We start from the raw sequence: 20,154 nt of genomic DNA on the forward strand, positions 1-20,154 counted from the left end.
GTTTTTTTATTTTTATTTTTTTTAAGAGTTGTGTTTCATGATAACGCAACTAATATCTGGCCTCTAGCCATTCCCTAAAAAGATAAATTTGGAAACTCTGGGGTGACAAATGATTTGCATTGAAAGCTCATCTTGCTTCTTCTTTTTTGGAAATCAATCTACCTGGAAAACAAACTCCAAGGACCTGTAATGACTTAGAAGGTCTAAGCTCAATTCTACATCATTATCACCTTGAAAAGGCAAAGTTGACGATGCACAGTAACTTTTCCCTTCTTGGGCCAAATAACATTTTTCTTCAAAAAATATACATCAACAATTTTTGTGCAAAACCTTAGCACTTTGTGGTTGACATCTGTTGTTTTTGCCTACCCATCTACTTTTCCCTCTTCTCAACCTAACACAATTTCTGTTTCTTAGGGGAAACCTCTTCTGTGTGATTTGCATGAAGCCGACCTCATCTACACACACACACACACGCACGCACGCACGCACGCACGCACGCACGTGCACAGACACGTATCCCTTCCTTTGGAAAGAACGATTAGTTCCAGGTTGGGTACATGACTCAAGCTCAGTCAATCATCTGCTCTCTCTCCTGAAAATTTGAACCTTGAGTTGAATAAATAAGTGTCAAAGGAGCCACAGCTAAATCTTTATATGGCTGGTGCCTGGAAAATATACTTTATGCATTCTTTTTATTTATATCCAGAACTGACATGGTTTCCATCAGCCCCAAGTTCTGATTCTCTTGATTATTTATCTCTGTGAGCATTCCAGAAATTCTCTAATAAAACTGCCATGGACTGAACTGTGTCTCCCCAAAATTCGTATGTCAAAGCTTTAACCTCCAACATGACTGTATTTGGAGATAGGACTTTTAGGAGGTAATTAACATTGAATGAGGTCATAAGGGTGGGGTCCTAATCGAATAGGAATGGTGGGCTTACAAGTAGGAAAGAGGGAGCAATCTCTCTCGCACACCATCACCGAGGAAAGACCATCTGCAAACACAGTGAGAAGGTGGCCATCTGTGAACCAAGAGAAGGGTCCCCACCAGAACCAACCATACTGGCACCCTGATCGCAGACTTGTAGCCTTTGAAACTATGAGAAAGGCATTTCTCTTGTTTAAGCCACCCAGTCTATATAGTGTTTTATTACAGTAGCCTGAGAAAATGAAGGCCCCCTCTTAAGTGTCAATGTCTATTACTTGTCAACCAAATCACTCCTCCTTTAGAAGTGGCAAAGCAGCTGGTTAAATTGTCAGCCCTTGTGTCTTCAGATATGGGCAATATGCCTATCCACACAACTACTGGATAGGAGAGTATCAGGATGTTGTTGTGTGGGGGTTACTTCTTGTAGCTTCCCCAAGGTCCTACAAGAAAGCCTATTCCATCTGAAAGCTAAAAAGGAGTAGAATATGCCTCTGCTAAGAGAGACTGTCTGACGTGGCCAGCCACCTCAAGTGGCTGAGAAACACAATCCAGACGCTTAGTAGAACCTACTTTATTCCCCAAGCTCAAGTTAGAGCTCACTAAGGCAGGAAGGAGGGGAGCACAGTAGGGGATAAAATTGGCCCCAGGAAGAATTTGTGGAAAATTGGAAATCTCTGGCTACTTCCAAATATCTCCAGACGAGTACTCTTTGCCTGACAAAGGTAATAATTATCCTCACTATAATGAGTCACTCACTCAACTTGAATGGGAGCTTTGAACTTGGAAGCAAAGGGCAGATTAACTGGGCTTTGCAACCAGCCTATTGTTTTTATTGCCCAAGAACTGAGGCCAAGATGGAAGCTGTTAGACTAAGAATGAGGGGTTACCTGCTGCCCATTGAGACCAATTATGAAAAACAAAAAGAAACCACAAGGCTGGAGTACAGGTTCAAGCACTGCAATTCAACAGGGCCTTCAGCCTTGATTAGAGCCACCCCTAGGTTTTGCAGGGGCAACCACTCAAGTATGGTCTTGGAGTGGGATGGGGGCTAGTCATATAACCAATTTAATTTTTTAAATGCTATACAATTCATGGGCTCATGTGAGGCAGAGTGATTTATTGATGAAGATACAGAGTGATGGGTATAGAAGAGGTGCTTACATATTTGTTTACTGTCCAGTCAGTGCTTGCAAAGATTCTTCATAGTATCCTGGCACAATCTCTTCCTGTTTCAGATCCAGGAACCATTCTTTGTGTCCTTTATTGCCAAACGTGTCATTCCTGGACGATTTCTTATCTCTCACTATAAGAACAAGGCAGCAATACTGTTATTACTCACAATGCCATGGCTCTTTGGAACCTGTATTAAAACCATATAGATCTTCTTGCTTCTTCAGTTCCCTCATAGCACTTATTCCATTTATTCAGAGCTGGTTACATTACCCAGGATGCTGCATCATCCACAGTGTCACCCATGGATGCTGGCTTCCAATGACTCTCTCAACAGTCATTACCATGTTCCATTGATGATCATCACAAACACAAGTCTTACTGAGTATGCAAGAAAGTGCAAATGATAATGCGTTGTCTGAGCATGTTAAATCTTTTTAGAATTTTGTAGTTTAAACACAGAACAACACATCTTCCATTCCCATCTTCCCTTGATCTCTTTAGGCTGCCATCATTGTGTTTCTAGAATGTGATCTCTTTTGATGTTGACCTCACCCCTGCTTTTCATACATCACAAGCAGTAGGGAGGATAGGCCAGGGGTCTGTGGGCAGATAGAGAAGAACAGTCTCATTTGTGCAAGGAATGCCCATCCCTTGTCCTGCATGGCTTGATATCAGCCTAGGAGAATATGGCATTGCATTGATTGAAGATAAGAGAGGACATAGATCAGAAAGGTTCATTGATCTTGTGGAACAACAGTCTAGGGAGCCTTTGGAGGCAATGGGAATGCCCACCTTGGAGGACTGGAAGTGGAGCCCAATAAAGAGGTGGGTGACCTCAGGGCATCAGCAGCAGGAGGCACATAGGGCAGTGGTGCTGTAAACTGGAGTTGGCAATGCAGTCAGGACAAGGCCAGACTATAACTGACATATGGCTGGCACTCATGGCTCAAGCCTCAAGGTCAGCAGTGAACTCTTATTGGCCCAGAGCCCTGAATTCACCCTGTGTCCAGTGGAAGTGAGAGACACCCCAAATCAGTGTGTCAGCACCACTCTGGCAGCCCAGTCTCCATGATCCTACAAAAGAAATTCTGTGCTGGCCTATAGAAAAGATTCGCTTGCCAGACTGCCCTCTTGGAACCAGGCTTGGGACAAATCCCATTGGCCAGAGCCTGAGCATTCCTCAGAGTATCTGATCAACCCCTGTCAGGGGATTGGGAGGGATGCACATGGTTGGAGAGTGTCCCCAAAAGGGACAAACAAAGACCAAGGCCTGTATTGGCCCTGGCCTAGGCTCAGGAGCCTCATCCAGGCAAATGGTGCTGCCAGCTGTGGAAGCTAGGCCTCTGTCACTGGAAAAGGACATAAAAAATGCTGAGGTAGGCGCTTAGATTCATGCAGGACCAAGCCGGTAGAATGGGAGGCAGTGCCCAAAAGGTGTTCCGGGCCAGTTCAGGCACTGGAGGCATACTTAGAAAATTTCAAGAAGAGCATTCCAAAGCTGGAGCCCCTCAGGGCACTAAGACCAGGGCAGGGGTCCTGCTTGCCCGGGTACAAGGCCCACACTGGCTTTGACTCCTAACCAATTCTCTTGTTAGGAAATCTCATGATTGGTCACTAACTTGAGATTTTTGATGACACTGCACTGCCAAAGTACCCCCAAGTTTGGGAAGCAGGGATCTATGATTGTTCAGTTCCTAGGCAATCACAGGCCCCTATAACTATCCCAACAGGTATTGAGATGCTAAATGGATATGTCGTCTAGAACAGAACTATTTTTTATGCCCTCCTTAGGGAAGTAAGTGGAAGGCGATGGTCAAAAGACGTTCTCTCAGGGGTCACGACTCTGAGCCGTGTCCTCACTCCACAGAGTTTGGAGTCTTGCTGTCTCCCCTCCCCCCTCCAGAAGAGTATCCAACAGGAACCATGGTCCTTGTGAGTTGTTTCCCCTCACCTCTCCCCAAACGGAAGGAGCTTTTATTGTGGTTTTCTGTTTTCCTTCATCACTGCTTAGGGGGTACATTGTCGGTGACTAAACTTACCATTTAGATACAGCAGTCTTAACCTGGGGTCTGTAAATTTAAAGGGCCTGTGAACTTGAGTGGGGAAAAGTCATCTTTATTTTTACTACTATGAAACTAAACTTTAGCATGTCCTTCAAATATTGTAGGCAAGAGGCCATAATGGTATTAGCAAAACTTGTACCAATGAATCATAGATATTTTCCTATCATATGAGAGCTGCAGGAAATATCTCAAAATGTCATTCATGGACCTCACTTTTCAAATTGTGGTGGTTGCAGACCCACCCTAGATCTTGTTATTTAATGTGTTACTAAAGAAGTATATACATTTCAGTATCATGAATTTGTTTTATAATGTTTTGCCAAATAGTCAAATATAATTTTATTTTCTTCAGTTAAAAACATGCTTCTGAGAAAGGGTTCATAGGCTTCACCAGACTGGCTGAGGCATCCGTGGTACAAGAAAGTTGAAGAAACCCTGATTTGGATGGGGCAGTGGGGCGGGGGGGAGGGGGGAGGAGGCTGGCCTAGGAAGAGCTACAGCTAGAGCCGTTTCATGGGACAGAAATCCAGGACTCAGAGTTGAACTGAGCATCTGGAAGACTTTGATTTCTCTCTCTTTGTGAGAAGGATACGTACATGTTTATTGTATGTGGGATTGATGCATCAAATGGGGTGAGGCCCTTTTGGGCATAGTGTGTATGGGTTCCGGGCTGCCAAGAGGTGGAAGGTAGTGAGTATATGTTAGTTCTGTTTCCCAAGACTCTTAACCTCTTTCTTCTGGAAATGGAATCCCCTTTTCCTTTGGGGAACTAAGGTTCATTGTGTCTGAAACCCCCCCCCAGCTCCTCCCCTCCAGCCCCTGGAGGGGAGGGGTGGACATGCGAACTAGGCTTGCCCAGCCAGCATTGCATCCTGTTGGCCAGTGTGATTGGTTCAGAGCAGGACATGTGTCTGAAAACAGACCAGTGAGTCTTTCCTGAGATGTTTCTGCTGAAACAATCAATTGGGTGGTAGGTTTTTTTTTTTTTTTTTTGAGATTATAAGTTGTAAGGACAGAAAAAAATGGAGCTGCTTGAAGCAATCTTTCCTGGCTCAGGGACAAAGCTGTTTTCGGTAGGAAAGAAGAAGGCCTAGGAAGAAAAAGCAAAGACAAGCAAAGCAAAGGACCAGAGATGAGAGCCCAGTAAGTCCAATTACTTGAGCTAATAAATCCCCCTTGGCTTGTTGTTTTCCTGGTTTAAAATGAGTCTCTGTCACTTGCAACCAGAAGATTCCTGACTCATACATTGAGAGAGACAGACAGCAACAGAGAGAGAGAGAGAGAGAATGTGTGTATGTGTGTGTGTGTGTGTGTGTGTGTGTGTGTGTGTGTGTGTGTGTGTCTTAGTCCAGCAGAAATTAAGAATGACTGAGAATTGGATTTCTATGTAGTTGATAGTTAGGTGTTTATTGTTTTCGCTTTCATAGACGAAGAAATAAAGACACAGAGATTAAATAATCCTCCCAATATCATACAGACAGAAAGTGACAAAGCCAGGATTTAATATATTTTGTCCCTAAGCCCTTATTCAGTATGAATTCAAATGGAATAATGAGACAAGAAAAAGCCTTTTGCACTGGGGTATCCCCAAACTTATCTGGTGTTTGGCCTGATGGGTAGGAAGTGGGCAGAAGGAGCACAGCAAAAATTCCCTTGCTCAGGGGGCCCTTCGCCATCTAAGTTCTCTTCTTTTTTGACTCTCTCCCCCTAGCCTGGTGCTGGGAGGCCTGGTCTTACAGCATCACACTGTCCCATGTCTAAGGGCTTTGCAAGTCTGGGCTCTGTGACCTTCACGGCTGAGCTGGCAAAACGTAAAAGTCTTTTCTCTAGTTATTTGCTCACTTGTTTCTGCTGATCAGAAATGAAGGGTTCTTTTTGGAACCTAGGGGTTTCTTTCTTGTTTTGTTCATCCCTCCCTTCCTTCCTTCCTTCCTTCCCCCATCTTTCTCTTTCCCTTCCTCTCTTGTCCTTTCTCCTTCCTTCCTTCCCAAGCTATGTACTTGTTTATTCTTTCATTGTGTTGTGTGTCTGCAGGTGGGAGCGCGGGAAGCGCCATCCTGGTTCTCAGTCCACCGAGTTAATGAAATTCCCCAGAGCTTTCCCACCCCCACCTTCCACCCGGTTCTTGGGTCCCTCGGACTGCCTTCCTTCTGACTTTAAGGAAACCTGAACCGTGAGAGTTCTAGATGCGATATCAGGGGTGAGTTTGGAGAAGAGGGTTTGCAGGGCTGGGGATTGCTCAAGGATAGATTGCAGACTGGAGATGGTGCGTCTGGTCCTGCCTGTATCCCGAGAAGCATTGCAGAGATCAGATGAACCCTTTCTGTGATGAGGAGCCCTAATTAATGCAGGCACTGATTTGTTCTTCCCTGCTGAGGACTTCAGATGAATGATTACTGGGTGCCACATGTGTTATCTCTTATGTATCTTTAATAAAAATAATGATGGCTACAATTTCCAGTAGTCTCACCATGTTCAGGAGCCCTGGGCAAAGCCCTTCACATTCATTATTCCATTTAACCCTCGCACCACCCGATTAGGCAACTCTTGGGCATTATTTCCCTCACCACGTAGAGGAGGGAATTGAGGCTCAAAGAATCTCAGTACATTTCCCAAGGTCACACTGCTAGAAAGAGGTAAGGTGGGTTTCACACCAGGGCTTGTTTGATTTCATAGCACTTAACCACTTGCCATCGTGCTGTTATGTTTTAATGTTAAGGGGAAGTGAGAAATTTAATAATAGAACTTGGGCACGGAAGCAATAAAAGTGAGGTAGCGCTGTTGCATCACTCTTACAACTACCCTCTTTCGAGCCCCTTACCTCGCAGAGGTGCTCAGAATACTGATGGGGCTGGATGAGCAAGAAGGGTGTGCCTGGGAAGGCGGCAGGCTCCCCATTCCAAGGGTCCAGCCAAGTAAGGGATGCTGTTCCTGTCTCAAGATCCAGCAAGTAACTCTCAGAGAGCTTTAGGGTCATGTCATGGAGGAGAGGGCAAGAGGAGGTGAGCCGGGGTGGGCTGGGAAGAACTAGACACCAGCCAGCTCTGTGATCTTGGGGACACTCCTTAACCTCTTTGTGCTTGCCTCTGTTTTATAGCATGGGGAGGTTAGGCTCTGTGTGTTGCAGGTTCAGGCAGCCTATGATGTACCAGTTTTAAGGGAGGCCAACAGAGAAAGCTGTCCTGGATGACACAGGCCAGGAAAGTTTCTGAGCCTGCCAGGCCCACCTGGGTGCTTGCCTTCCAATGCTGTGTCAGCTCTCTGGCTTTCTGATACCATATGGTTCCTCTAAACTGTGAAGCATCGGCGGTCAGCTGTGTCCAGGGCTTTGCTCTGGCAGGGAGGTGAAGGGCTCGGACTCAAGTTCTCATGCCCTTGCTTATTCTCTGTGCCTTAGTTTCCTCATTTGCAAAACGGGAGTAATCCTGGAGCTTTTCTCGTGGGGTTGTCTGAGGACTGAAGGAAATATTCCTGTGAATTCCTCAGCCTTCTTCCTTTGGCGCAGGGCGCATGGACCTACTCCTTGGAAGTTAGCTGCCCCCAGCAGGAGTTAGACTTAAGTCAGCAAACAGTGGCTGAGCGCCTAAGAGCCCGCCCCACAGGTCCATGCTGGGGGGAACGCAAAGAGACCCAGCTGCGGCCCCTTGTCCCAGCATAGCGGCTTGTGCTCACCAGAAGTGGATGCTAAGGAGGAGTTTGGGGTGTGGGGTGTCTGTTGGGGATCAACACCTATGAAAAGGAGGAGTTGAAAGCAAGATTGTGCAGAGGAAGAACTAGAAATGTGACACAGGCCTGAAAAAACCTCGGCCAGCCCAGCAAGAAGCTCTGAATCAAGATTTGCCCCTAAGGGCATCCTGCTTTGGACCAAAATGGCCCGGCCTTCATATCCCTGCATCACCCACTCACCAGAGGAGGGCCACCCCAGAAAGGCCATGACCCTGGGCGAGGCAGCTCAGGCAGACCCTGCAGGGCTGTCACCTGCAGGCTGTCTGCACGGCTGGACAGCAGGTCTGCTCTTGAAGGGGGATCTGAGCCGTGTGATGGGGTCCTGGCACACTTAAGGAGTTTATAAATAGAGGCCATGGGGAGATGACACAACCAGATCACAGGTTGACTGGGGCAAGGTTCCCAGAGCCTGGCTGAGCCAGGGACCGTCAGGCACAACTCAGGTTCCTCTCGAGAACCAATGGAAAAGTAGGAGCTTTGTGTCCTAGGCCATGTTGGAGCACTGCAAGCCTACAGAGGGAGGTTAAGGCCAAGGTCAGAAACCTGGGAGAAGAAGAAGCCAGGGCTAGCAGCCCTCGTGTCCTGACCTATCTTCAGGCCGTGGATGGGTATTGGCTGTATGGCATGCTGGGGAGCCTGAAGGCCTCAAGGCTAGACATAGGCCCAATTACGTACATAAAAATTAAAGGGGTGTTATGAAGGAGAAGCCAAACACTTTCTATGGCCCCCAGAAGATACCTGGAAGTAAAAGTGGAGCCAAATTCTAAAATCGGTGAGAAAGATCACACAAATGGCCCCACTCCTTCTCTGACTCCCTGTTAATGTGTCTTCTTATCCTCCCACCACACCGCATCATCTGTTATCTGGGCATCAGGGTCTTAACCACAGCAATGATCTCAACATGTTAAGCGGGGGGAATGGCTTCCCACCTTGGCCCTCTTAGAAATTTGGAGATACAGGCTGGAGGCATGTTGGTCAGGGCCTTGCATGCCCAGACAAGGAAGGCGCACTTACTCTGGCAAGGACTGGGGAGTCCCTGAAGACTTGGGGATCTGGAGACTGATGGAGAGATTGAACCTCAGCTTTAGCAGGCTCCATTGGCTAGCAGTGTGCTAGATATTCTGGAATAGTGGGAGGCGGGAAGCAGACGCATAGTACCAGGGGCTCATTGTCTTGGTCAAGGTGATGGAAAGGGGCCTGAGCTGCGGGGGAGGGTGGCAGTCGGGAGAGGCATTGGGTAGGAGAGACACATGTAAGATACTGGCCTTTCTGAACCTGGTAATGAAGAGAATGGTGGTGGGTCCCTCTAACCACAGTCAGGGGTCTAGAAGAGGAGCTGGTTGGGGGGAAGGGAGCTGGGGAGAGAGAGAAACGGGGAGGGCCTTTCTTTTGGTTGTGAGATATTAATGGGAGGAACATTCAGAATTTTTATGCATAACCTAGATTGGGTCTCCCAGAAGGAAACCTTGAGAGGAGGACTAGTGTGCGAGTGATTGAGGAAGGAAGTGCTTCCAGGGGAGACCCGCAAGGGACAACGGGAAGCAGGAAAAAGAAAAGAGAAGGGAAGGAACCAAGCAGGCTGTGCACTCAGGCAGGTCCCTGCCTGGCCCGAATCACAGGGCAGCTCTGCAGGGGAGCCCTGTTCCCCGTCTAAGGGAGCCGGGCTTCCGCAGTCCCGCCCCTCACAGTCCATGACCAAGACTCAGGCCAACTCCCAGGCACGTCCAGCTACCTGCACGGGTGTGCAGAGTGGCTCCCGTCTCCTAGTCTGAGGGCCAAGCCCTCAAAGCAAAGCCAAGGTGCTGGGTGTATGACGTTAAGAGCGCGGTGAGCCAGCAGGGCGCTCATACAAAGGGTCAAAAGGGATCCCAGGGGACCTGGGTAGGGTGCCACCGCTGTCCGCTGTCACGAGGAGCATTGTCTTGAGAAAGAACAGTGAGTGGCCAGCGAGTGTCCTGGCTGGGCTAATCCTCGCCCTCCTGCAGCTATCTGCTGCCTCAAGGAATGGAGTTTGGAATCCTAGGCCAGTGTCTCTTTTGCTGTTTCACCTCAGATTCACCCTTTTCCAGAGAAAATGAGAAGCCAGAAAGAGCACTTCTCTACGCCGAGCACGTGATGGGCTGCAGTGGGCCCTGATGCTCTGCCCTCGGGGGAGATGTCCACCCAGCCCTGCAGAGGGCTCCGAGTTCCAGCTCATTGTCAAGGCCAGTGCCACGAGTGCCTCGGGCCCCTGGCAGCCCTCTCCAAGGCAGCCACTTGCCCGCAGTCAGAGACTGGCGCTGGCCCACTGGCTGATGCTGCTAGCCCATCAGAGCCTGCTGGAGGACACAGGCGCGCTGCAACCACATGTGAATTGCCTTGGCCTGGACTCTACTGAGCTCAGATCCAAGGTGAATTAAGCCAGGCCCCGGTGGGGGAGGGGAGGGATGCCTCCTTCCTGGCAAATAAATAACACTGAAGCCACAGGAATTCAAAGCCGGACTAAAAACCCCCCTTCTCAGACCCTCCCACATATGCAGCCCCTCGATGTGAGTGTTGGGCAAAGCACCGGGGCCAGGGCCTCTGAAACAAAGGGCTTGGTCAGGATCCCGCTCCAGCCTCCTCTGGCTGCCTTCTGTTCTGATGGGTCCGCTTCTAAACTGTACCAGTTGTTCGGTATTTTGCGTCCCAACCCTGCTTATATGCACTCCCTGTCGCAACCCCCATGGCCCTTGCCTGCCTCACTCCTAGAGGAGGGAAGCAGACTTGGCTTTGCCCTCAGCTTCCAAGTAGCCAAAAAGCAACCAGGAAACAGCTGGGAGTCAGCTGGCTTTTCCCAAAGCCCGGCCACCATCGCTGCTCTGTCCCCCTTGCTGTGGGAGAGCAGTGCCCTGTGAGCTCCACAGCTGCCCACCTCTGGGGCTGCCTCGCCCTGGTGGGGCCAGCCTAGAGCCAAGTCGTCAAGGTGGTGCCTTTCGCCCATGTGGACCACGCCGACATCTCTCAACCCCCCTACTTAGCCCCGCTCTCTGTTTTTTCTCAGGTTTGGCATCCTTCCAATCCCACAGGAATTCAGCTGATAAATGAATTCATACTCAAAGGTTATTGACTTAATTTGTCACCCCCATCCAGGAGCTATTTGCACTGAAAGGAGGTCCGCCAGGGAGAGAGCGATGTTTAACTGCAAAGCACGCCTTTCTAGGGGGGCTGAGCGAGGGGGTGGGGGAGAGGGGGTGAGGCAGTGTGGCCTTCAGGCAGCCCCCTTCAGGGCACCACCGAAGGGAGCCTTTTTCTGCACAGATTCCAGTTGTAGGCATTCTCCCGCTTGAGTGTGTACAATGGGATGGCCTGGGGTGCTTGAGACAGACTACAGATTCCTGGGCTCTAGAGAGTCGATTACATAGGTCTGACTGGGGCCCAGGCATCTATATTTTAATCCGCTCATCACTTTCTGATGATTTTGATTTTGATTTTGAAAAATACTTGGGGGAGTCCCCTAGTGGCTCATCAGGTTAAGGATCTGGTGGTGTTACTGTTGAGGCTCAGGTTGCTGCTGGGGCGCAGGTTCAATCTCTGGCCCAAATGTGGCCAAAAAACACAAAACCAAAAAAAAAGAAAAAGAAAAACACTTGGGTATTCGTTCCCTTGGGCTGCCATTACAAAGTATCACAGACCAGGCGGCTTAAACAACAGACGTATCTTTTCTCACAGTTCTGGGGGCTGGAAGTCCAAGATCAAGATGTCAGTTGGTTTGGTTTCTCCTGAGGCCTCTCTCCTTAGCTTGCAGGTGGCGGCCTACTTCCTGTGTCCTCACATGGTGTTTGCTCTGTGCACAGTCCCTGTGGCTGTGGCACAGTCCCTGTGACAAAGATGTGTGTCCAAATTTCCTCTTACATGGACACCAGTCAGATGTGATGGAGGCTCACCCTAAGGGGCTTGTTTTAACTTAGTCATCTATTTAACAGCTCTGGCTCCAAATGCAGCCACATTTTAAAGTCCTGGGGGTTAGGGCTTCAACATATCAATTTGGGGAGTGGGGGCGCCATCCCGCCTATAATTGGTATGTAGAAACAACAGCAAGAAGGCATTTATGATGGGGCAGCAGAAACCAAGTTCTCCCTTCTTTTCAGTAACTGCAAGAGAGAAAATCTACCCAGGCTGAAAGATTGTGCAGAAAGCCCTGGGGGAAGAGGAAGGGGAGACTGCTGGGCCTTGTACAGCGCCCCCTGTTGGCCCTGCTGTCCTCTGTTTGGGCAACCACCTTGGCTCACCCTCTAAATTGCCTTTCGGGCTGTTATTCCTCCTCGGTTTAGAAACAGCCTTTCTCTGTGAGCTTCTTAGGAGAGAACAGTCTCTGGCGCTGGCACCAGCGTGGCCGCCCGAGGCAGCCCTTGCCTCCGCCTTCGAGGATGTTTCTTCCCCCAGAAAGAAGCCAAGGACCCTTTGCCCTCCCCATTCATCATCACCACGGGCAATCTAATTACAGCCTTGTCTTAAAAGAGGTATTCATTTACAATGGAGACTTCTTCCTTATGAAAGTGTAACATCTTGAACTATGTTTTTATGGTCCCCTTTCTGAAAAATAAAAAAGGAAATTAATTAATTTCCTTGTACATGCGAAAGACTCATGAGGTCTTGCTGGTTTTGCGCAGAAAGGATGCTCTCTCTCTCTCTCTTTCTGTCTCTCTCTCTCTCTCTGCCTCCCGCTGTGTGACAGTGAAATGCTAAAATGATTTTGGCAGGAGAATATTCTCAAAGGCTGTTTTTATTTCAGCGGCAGAAGAGTATCTCAGAACGCAGGCTGCACCTCTGCCCTGTGGGGCTGTTTCTAATTGCACGAGGTGAGCTGCAGAAATCCTTCCTCCAGCTGGGTGGGGAGAAAGCGGCCAGAAACCTAAGAAAGATAATCGCGTCTGCCACACTCAGCGCTCACCACTTAAAGGAATTAACTTGTTGGAATAAACTATTTCTATGGGTTCAGAAAACTATGCTTTAGAATAATGAGGCTGACCCCTTCCTTACGCGCTGCAATCACTGGGGTTTGTTTCTTCTCTCTCTAATCACAACATGCGATCTTCCTCTTTGCTCACACCTCTGTAGGCAAGACTGGCTGCGAATACTTTAGATTATCACCTTCTCATTTTCAGTGTGAAATAATTGCCCAAGGATGGAAACTGACAAACAAGAATGTGAATTTCGGAAAGCAGCCCACGTGTTATTTAGGATCGCCTAAGTAGAATGGAGACAGGTGCATTCTGTCTCATCAACTTCTCCCAGCCTCACGCTCACCTCTTTGGAAAACGAGCTGTGCTTTGGCAGACTCAGATTGATTTAAAAATTTAAAGACACCAGGGATGCTGATATGTTTAATTAAAAACCTATACTATCCAGCAGCACAAACGTGCAAGATTTGGGGTGGGAGGTAAGCCCCATGGGGTTCGTTCTTAACACCACCTTTTACTGGCTGTGTGGCTTTGGGCAAATTATCTAACCTCTCTGGGATTCAGTATTTTACCCTATAAGAATGGAACAATGATAATAATGCTTTATGAGATGGCGAGGGCTGGCTGAGTTAGTATAGGTAAAGTGCTGAGAACAATGACCAGCATATAATAGACAGTCAGTAGATATTGGCTCTTCTTACTTCTGCTCCTCTTGGAAAAGAAATGCTCGTCATCAGAAATATGTGTCAAACATTGTACGCGGGTATGAGGAAAAGTCATCAAGGTTGATGCCCTCAAGGAGCTCATAGTTCCGTGCATGTGCCCCACGTGTAAACAGCTTGCTATAATGTAAGACAGATTTGAGTAAGTGCTGAGTAAGGGTAATAGTAATATTGAATAGGGGCCATAAGAGGAGAGACACTTAATTGGAGCAGAGGGTGGAGGGTGGAATCATAAAGGAGGTGGCATTTAAGCTGGACCTTGGTGGGGTCAAAGGTCTTTGCAACCAGAGAACCAAAAAAAGATGTCCCAGACTGTGGAACAGAACCAGGGACCCAGGCCAGGGAGGGGGAGTCCATGGCACCTTTAGAGAAAGGCAAGGATGCTGTGATGTTGAGACAAAGAAATGCAGGGGAACTGGGGCTGGAAAGGTAGTTGGAGGCCTCCCCTGTCCTGCAGCAACGTGGTCTCCTGATTTTTATTTCCAGGAAAAGAGTTGGAAATGATATTGGAGGACCAAGTGTTCCCCATAGTTTTTCCCCGAAAGAGTTGGAGAAAAATTTCGAATAATGAGCAAAATCCTATGGTTACCAACTCTTATTTAGCAGAAAGAGCCCCCCAGTTCTGTCCATACAGGTCATTTATTACACCCAGAGAAATCTTTGTAGTCACTACAAAAGTGCAGCTACCTCTGGGGTACGATGCAGCAGCTATTTAACTGTCACGTAACATGACAATCGAGTGTCCTATTAGAGCGAAAATTTAATTGTGAAGACGGGTACCATATTTAACTGCAATCCTGGGGGGAATTTAGGTTGACAGGCTGTAATTACCCAAACTGGAACCTGGCCAGGACACACCTACTCTTTGCCAAAAGAGCTACGGGGGCGGGGGGGGGGGGGTTCAACCACAGCAGGCCTGCTGACGCGGGAAGGTGGGGGAATTGGCACTTGTGGCCCCACAGCGCCCCCTAACAGAGCTCTGGGCCAGCGCAGGTGCTGCGGGGAGCTGGCCTCTTCTGACCCTCCACAGTCACAGTGGCCTCCCAGGCCCCTCCCTGGCTCCACCTGGCTCCAGTCCATCATGGGTGAACAGAAACTTTCCATTTAAGGTTGCATGGCTGTGGGTTCTGTAGGCAGGGTTTTGCTGGGTCTTATCTCTGTCTGTCTGTCTGTTTGGTCCTCTCTGTGTGTCTCTCCCTGGGACCTGCTGTTTCTCTCTTATCATGACGGAAGTGCTTGTCCTGATAAAATAATTACCCACCAGAGCACAGTGGTTCTGATCACCAGCTGCTGTTTCTACATAGAGATCAATTAGAGGCATGTTTTCACTGGGGAAGTGGGCTGGTAGGGCCCGTTTACTAAAAATCCCATTAGGATTCTTACTGTGAAATGCATTATACTTTGGTCTTCCAAAGCAGTTGCTAGCAGCAAAAATAAAAATTGGGCCAAGAAGAGGTAGAAATGTGACCTGCTAGTGTCACCGAAGGGTTAACAGGGAGAAAGTTCTAGGCTGCGAGCAGCAGTGTGAATAAATGTGGTCTTAATTTAAGGTTATGGATTTTTTTAAAAGCCTTGCTTTTTGTCTTCAGAAGTCTTTGCATTCATATCAGTTAAAAAATAATTTAGACAGAAAATAAATGTTGGAGCAAACTCAAATTATTATGTGCATTTTAAATAAACCTTTGTTTTCTGCCGCAGACATAGCATATGAATAATAACATTAATAATGATCACGCTCATTTGTCAATGGATGATCTTTTCTCTCAGACCTTCCAGGCTGTTGGTTCCTGGCCTGTTTAACTGAGCCGATCCTCCTTCATGAGGGGAGCTGTGGATAACAGGCCTGACTCTCTCCGCAGGGCGGAAAAGTGCAAAAGCCTAGGGTTCTAGTCCCAGCTCTGCCCTAATTAACTGTGTAACCTTGGGCAAGGTGCTTAACATCACCGGGCAGCTGTCAAAGATCGGAATGATCTCTCAGGGGGAGGAGTGGAGCCCAAAGGTGAAAAGTGAAAAGCAATGTAGTGACATCACCTGGGAAGATTTTCTTCTTCCTTTTTTTAAGATAAAAGTTCTGAAAAAAGAAACAGACTCAAAAAGCAACTTCAGCGAAGCGAGTGTTAGATGGGGCACAGGAGAAAGTTAGATTAAGGCCATTGTTTTTTAAATATATGGGATATTTTTTATTTAGTTTCTAAGGATAAGCATATATGCATACACACATAGGTACTTTTTTGTCATAGGGAAATCCACTTAAAATGGTCACATGTTAAAAAATTGAAAGATAGTTGATTTGAAGTGTTGTGTTGGTTTCTGGTATATAGCAAAGTGATTCCTATATATATGTGTGTGTGTGTACATATTATATATATATATAATATATATACACTTTTTTGTATTATTTTCCACTATGTTTTGTTATAGGATATCAAATATAGTTACTTGTGTTATATAGTAAATCCATATTGTTTATTTTATATTTTATATATAGTGGCTTGTATCTGCTAATCCCAAACTCCTAATTTATCCCTCCCCCATTCCCTTTCCCCTTTGGTAACCATAAGTTCGTTTTCTATGACTGTGAGTCTGTTTCTGTTTTGTTATCTGTATTGTCTTTGACTTAATTCCCTCAGTATGAGAATTTCTAGGTCCATTCATGTTGCTGCAAATTCTTTTTTATGGCTGAGTAGTATTCCATTGTGTGTGTGTCTCTCTCTCTGTGTGTGTGTAGCACATTTTCTTTATTCATTCATCTGTCAGTGGACACTTAGGTTGTTTCCATGTCTCGGCTATTGTGAATAGTGCTGCTATGAACATAGAGGTACATGTATCTTTTCAGATTAGAGTTGTTCTCCAGATGTATGCCCAGGAATGGGATTGCTGGATCACATGGTAACTCTATTTTTAGTTTTTTAAGGAATGTCCATACTATTCTCCATGGTTGCTGGTGGCTGTACCAATTTAACATTCCCAGCAACAGTGTAGGAGGGTTCCCTTTTTTCCACACCTTCTCCAACATTTATTATTTGTAGACTTTTTTAATGATGCCCATCCTGACCAGTGTGAGGTGATACCTCATTATAGTTTTGGTTTGCATTTCTCTAATAATTAGTGGTGTTGAGCATCTTTTCATGTGCCTATTGGCTATTTATATGTCTTCTTTGGAGAAATGTCTGTTTAGGTCTTTTTTTGATTGAATTGTTTTTTCGTTAAAATGGTCATTTCTTGGCTTCCCTGAAAAGAGATTTCTATTGCTCTACAAAGGCAACAACATTGTAATATTAGTATCTATTTAATTTTCCAGTAGTATAAAACTGTCCAGATGTTGCCAGTAGAAGAAGAATATGTAAGGTTACATCACACAAAAGTGCCATTTCTATAGGTCAAAAGAGTTGAGTAGAAGAAATTTCATATGGTTCAAACTAATAATGTATCATCTAGGGTATATATATATATATGTATATGTGTGTGTGTGTGTGTATACCATAATATACATATGGTGTGTGTGTGTGTGTATATATATATATGCCCTTTGATATATAATAATAATAATACAGTTGAGAGAACTGTGATTCTTCTATATTCTTATTTCTCAGCAAATATTTTCTCAGTGAAAGATCGGTACACCCTTCATATTCCTGTCCTAATACTAAGACGACATTAAGACTTATCAACAGAAGACAGTTTAGTATCCCAGGTTACATTTCTAAACATGGGGACAGGCCCTGATTTGGTCCTTTAAGAATCAAACGAGAAGTTGATACATGGAAAGATCACTTAGAGCTGCTGGCTCCCAGCAAAGGCGAAGGGTGCCTTGCACACCTGGGAACACTGATTGTAGTGGAATTGGGCCCAGTGAGACCTCTTTGCACAGCTTCACACAGAGGTTTGAGATGATAATATATGCCCCTGGGGAAGGATGCCTTTTAGCAGAGTTAATTGGCAATTATTTTTTATTAGAGATTTTATAAATTAAAAATACAAGTTGTATACCCAATAATGATATCAGAAGCAGCTAATCTAATGGAATGTCCTGGGATATTTTCAAGAGAAAAGATGGGGCTCCTAGAGGTAGGGAAGTTTCCATGAATAAAGTGAGTGCATTCCAAAATGAGTAATGAAATAATAATTCCAGAGAGGAACAATCGAATTTACCACTGATTAAAAATTTTACTTATTTTTAATTTATGGACTTAGGTCTTTATCTGTTGCTTCTTCCACCTCCATAAAGTAGCCAGAATAACCAGACCAAGTACTCCCTAAAACATAATTTTCAGTGGCGATAACTATAAATTTTCATTGTGAAAAGTCAATAAATTATGGAAAACTATGAAATAAGCAAGTAAAAATCGTCTGTAATCTCATCTCTCAGAAAGTATGATTTTAGAGCACTTTTACCCAGATGATTTTCTACCTGCACACACTTTTAAAAAAATGCTCAAAAACCAAATCATTTTCCACCTCCAGTTCCTCCAATTTCCAACTTTCTTTGTTTCCTTTAGTGACATCCACATGTCAACAGCTTTCCATATTAATAGAAGCTATTGATCTTTTTAAAGTGACCACATCGTCTTCAACTGTATGCTTAACCAATCAGCTATTGATACACATTTAGATAGCTTCCAGCTTTGCTACTCTAAAGCTCACTGAGATGATCAATCTTACCGTACACATCTTTGTGTACTTGTTTGCTTATTCCTTAGGATGCATCTCTAGAGGTGGAATCTGTGAGTCAACGGACAAGGCTTTTGTTATTCATTGCCAAATTGCTCTCCAGAAATGCTGTGCCTGTTTATACTCCCATTAGTGGCAATTGCAAATACCAATTCCCCATCACTTGGCCTGAGGATGAGCTATATGTTTAATCTTTGCTAATCTGATAAATGAAAAATTACATTCTATCATTCAGGCTCACTGGTAGTCAACGAGATGCCAAATAAAACAGCACGTCTTCACTCTACATATATTGTCAATTTGCATTTCTTCCTTTGTGGATTACCTACTTATGCCTTTTGCCAGTTTTTCTATTTGGGTATTCTTTGCTTTCTTATTGATTGTAAAAGCACTTTACATATTAAGGATCCTCCTCTTTTAAGTACTGTCTATGTAAAACATATTTTGCCCAGTTTTTCACTTGTCCTTTAATTGTTTCTGGCTCTTTTTTTTTTTTTTTTTTTGCAAGAGTTTTACATGTTTATGTATTAAAGCAGTTAACATTTTTCTTAGAATTTCAGTCTTTTGAGTCACTCTGGAAGGGCAGCATATTCATCTACATTTTATTTTTCCAGTCATACTGAGGTACCCTACAGTTATAGCTCTCTTTTCCCTCCAAATCACATTTTTTCATTACTTTCTAGAGGCTCTGGAATGAAAGCATAAGGGATCTTGGAAACCAGAGCAGAGGAAACATGACTATTAATAGTAACACTTGACATTTCTATTTGCAGTGTGCTACAGGATCACTAATTAGTCCCACCTTCAGCTTACCCCAGGGGTCACCCTGGCTGCCGTTCATTCACCCTACAAGCCACTGAGGCACAGGACAGAGAAAGCTGTGGCTTTCCCCTTGGTGGGTAACACTCTCCTTGGCTAGGACTTAAATCCAAGCTGCCCATCTGTGCTGAAATCAGAGGGAGGCACTTTCCTCCACAGAGGAATCGCAGGGTGCGCTCAGACCATGGGGATGAGCTCTCTGGACGAAACTCCGCTACTGTCCCTTCCTCTTCACCCAAAAGGGAACTCATATAATACATAGGATGGTTTGCACCTGGGGTTTTCTGACCTGAACATGGGCCATAGAACGGATTGTACCACTTTGTAACTCACAGTTAAATTGGACTATCAGGATGCCTACTGCAAGAGTTAGGGAGAACCAAGGAGAAAGGAGGGAATGAGTGGACAGAAAAGGCCTTCTGACCTGCTGAAGTGTGTGCCCCCAAGGTGGCCTGGAGTGAAGTTCCTTCATACCACAAAGGTCGAGTGCTCCCTGGGAACTAGGCTGGGGCTGGGGAAACAGTGACGCTTTGCAGTCACAGTGGAGTCTGATATGTACCGTTGTGTGGCTTATAAGGGCAGCACAGGGCTCTACAGCAGCGGAGGAGAGACTTACTAGAAGGGGAGCCTCTCTGCTGAGATCCATTAGGGGCACAGGAGTTCATCAGGAAAGGGCAGATCTTTGAGGATGGGAGAGATGACGGCAACATGCAAACTTTCAAGAAGAATGGAGTGGGAGGGATGCCAGGAAAGCCAGATTTAGAAAAGATAATGGCCTACGGCAGTGCTTCTTCTATTGTCTTTGGAGAAGGATTAGGGCTTTTCCTCTCCAGTGTTGTCACAGACAGTATTTTTGTAATAAGATGCAATAAGGATTTCCCGCTATGGTGGTTTAAGAATCCGACTGCAGCAGCTCGGGTTGCTCTGGAGGTTCGGGTTCTATCCCTGGCCTGGTGCAGTGGGTCAAAGAATTCAGCATTTCCACAGCTGCGGCATAGGTTGCAGCTGAGGCTTGGATTCAGTCCCTGGCCTGGGAATTTCCATGTGCTCGGGGTGCAGCCATTAAAAAAAAAAAAAAAAAGATGCAGTAAAAATGAAATAACACAAAATTAACAAAGACATCC

The 20,154-nt window shown here is 45.9% G+C and overlaps 1 long non-coding RNA gene across 10 annotated transcripts in view; it reads left to right on the forward strand.

Annotated features, from left to right (window-relative positions):
• Nucleotides 1-20,154, forward strand: part of LOC106506943 (uncharacterized) — a 525,822-nt gene that overhangs the window by 213,211 nt on the left and 292,457 nt on the right. Inside the window, exon 1 of one of the 10 annotated variants that reach the window (XR_002340680.2) lies at nucleotides 5,169-5,313. The exons of the other annotated variants lie outside the window; for them this stretch is intronic. This is a non-coding gene — a long non-coding RNA (uncharacterized LOC106506943). Of the gene's footprint in view, nucleotides 1-5,168; nucleotides 5,314-20,154 lie in introns of those variants that run through there. 10 annotated transcript variants of the gene reach the window in all.

Source organism: Sus scrofa, chromosome X (genome assembly GCF_054392235.1).
Source record: "Sus scrofa isolate SSC_HxYL_T2T_F1_AM1 chromosome X, Sscrofa_HxYL_maternal_Yorkshire_Landrace_v2.0, whole genome shotgun sequence".
In the NCBI taxonomy this organism is placed as follows: Eukaryota; Metazoa; Chordata; class Mammalia; order Artiodactyla; family Suidae; genus Sus; species Sus scrofa.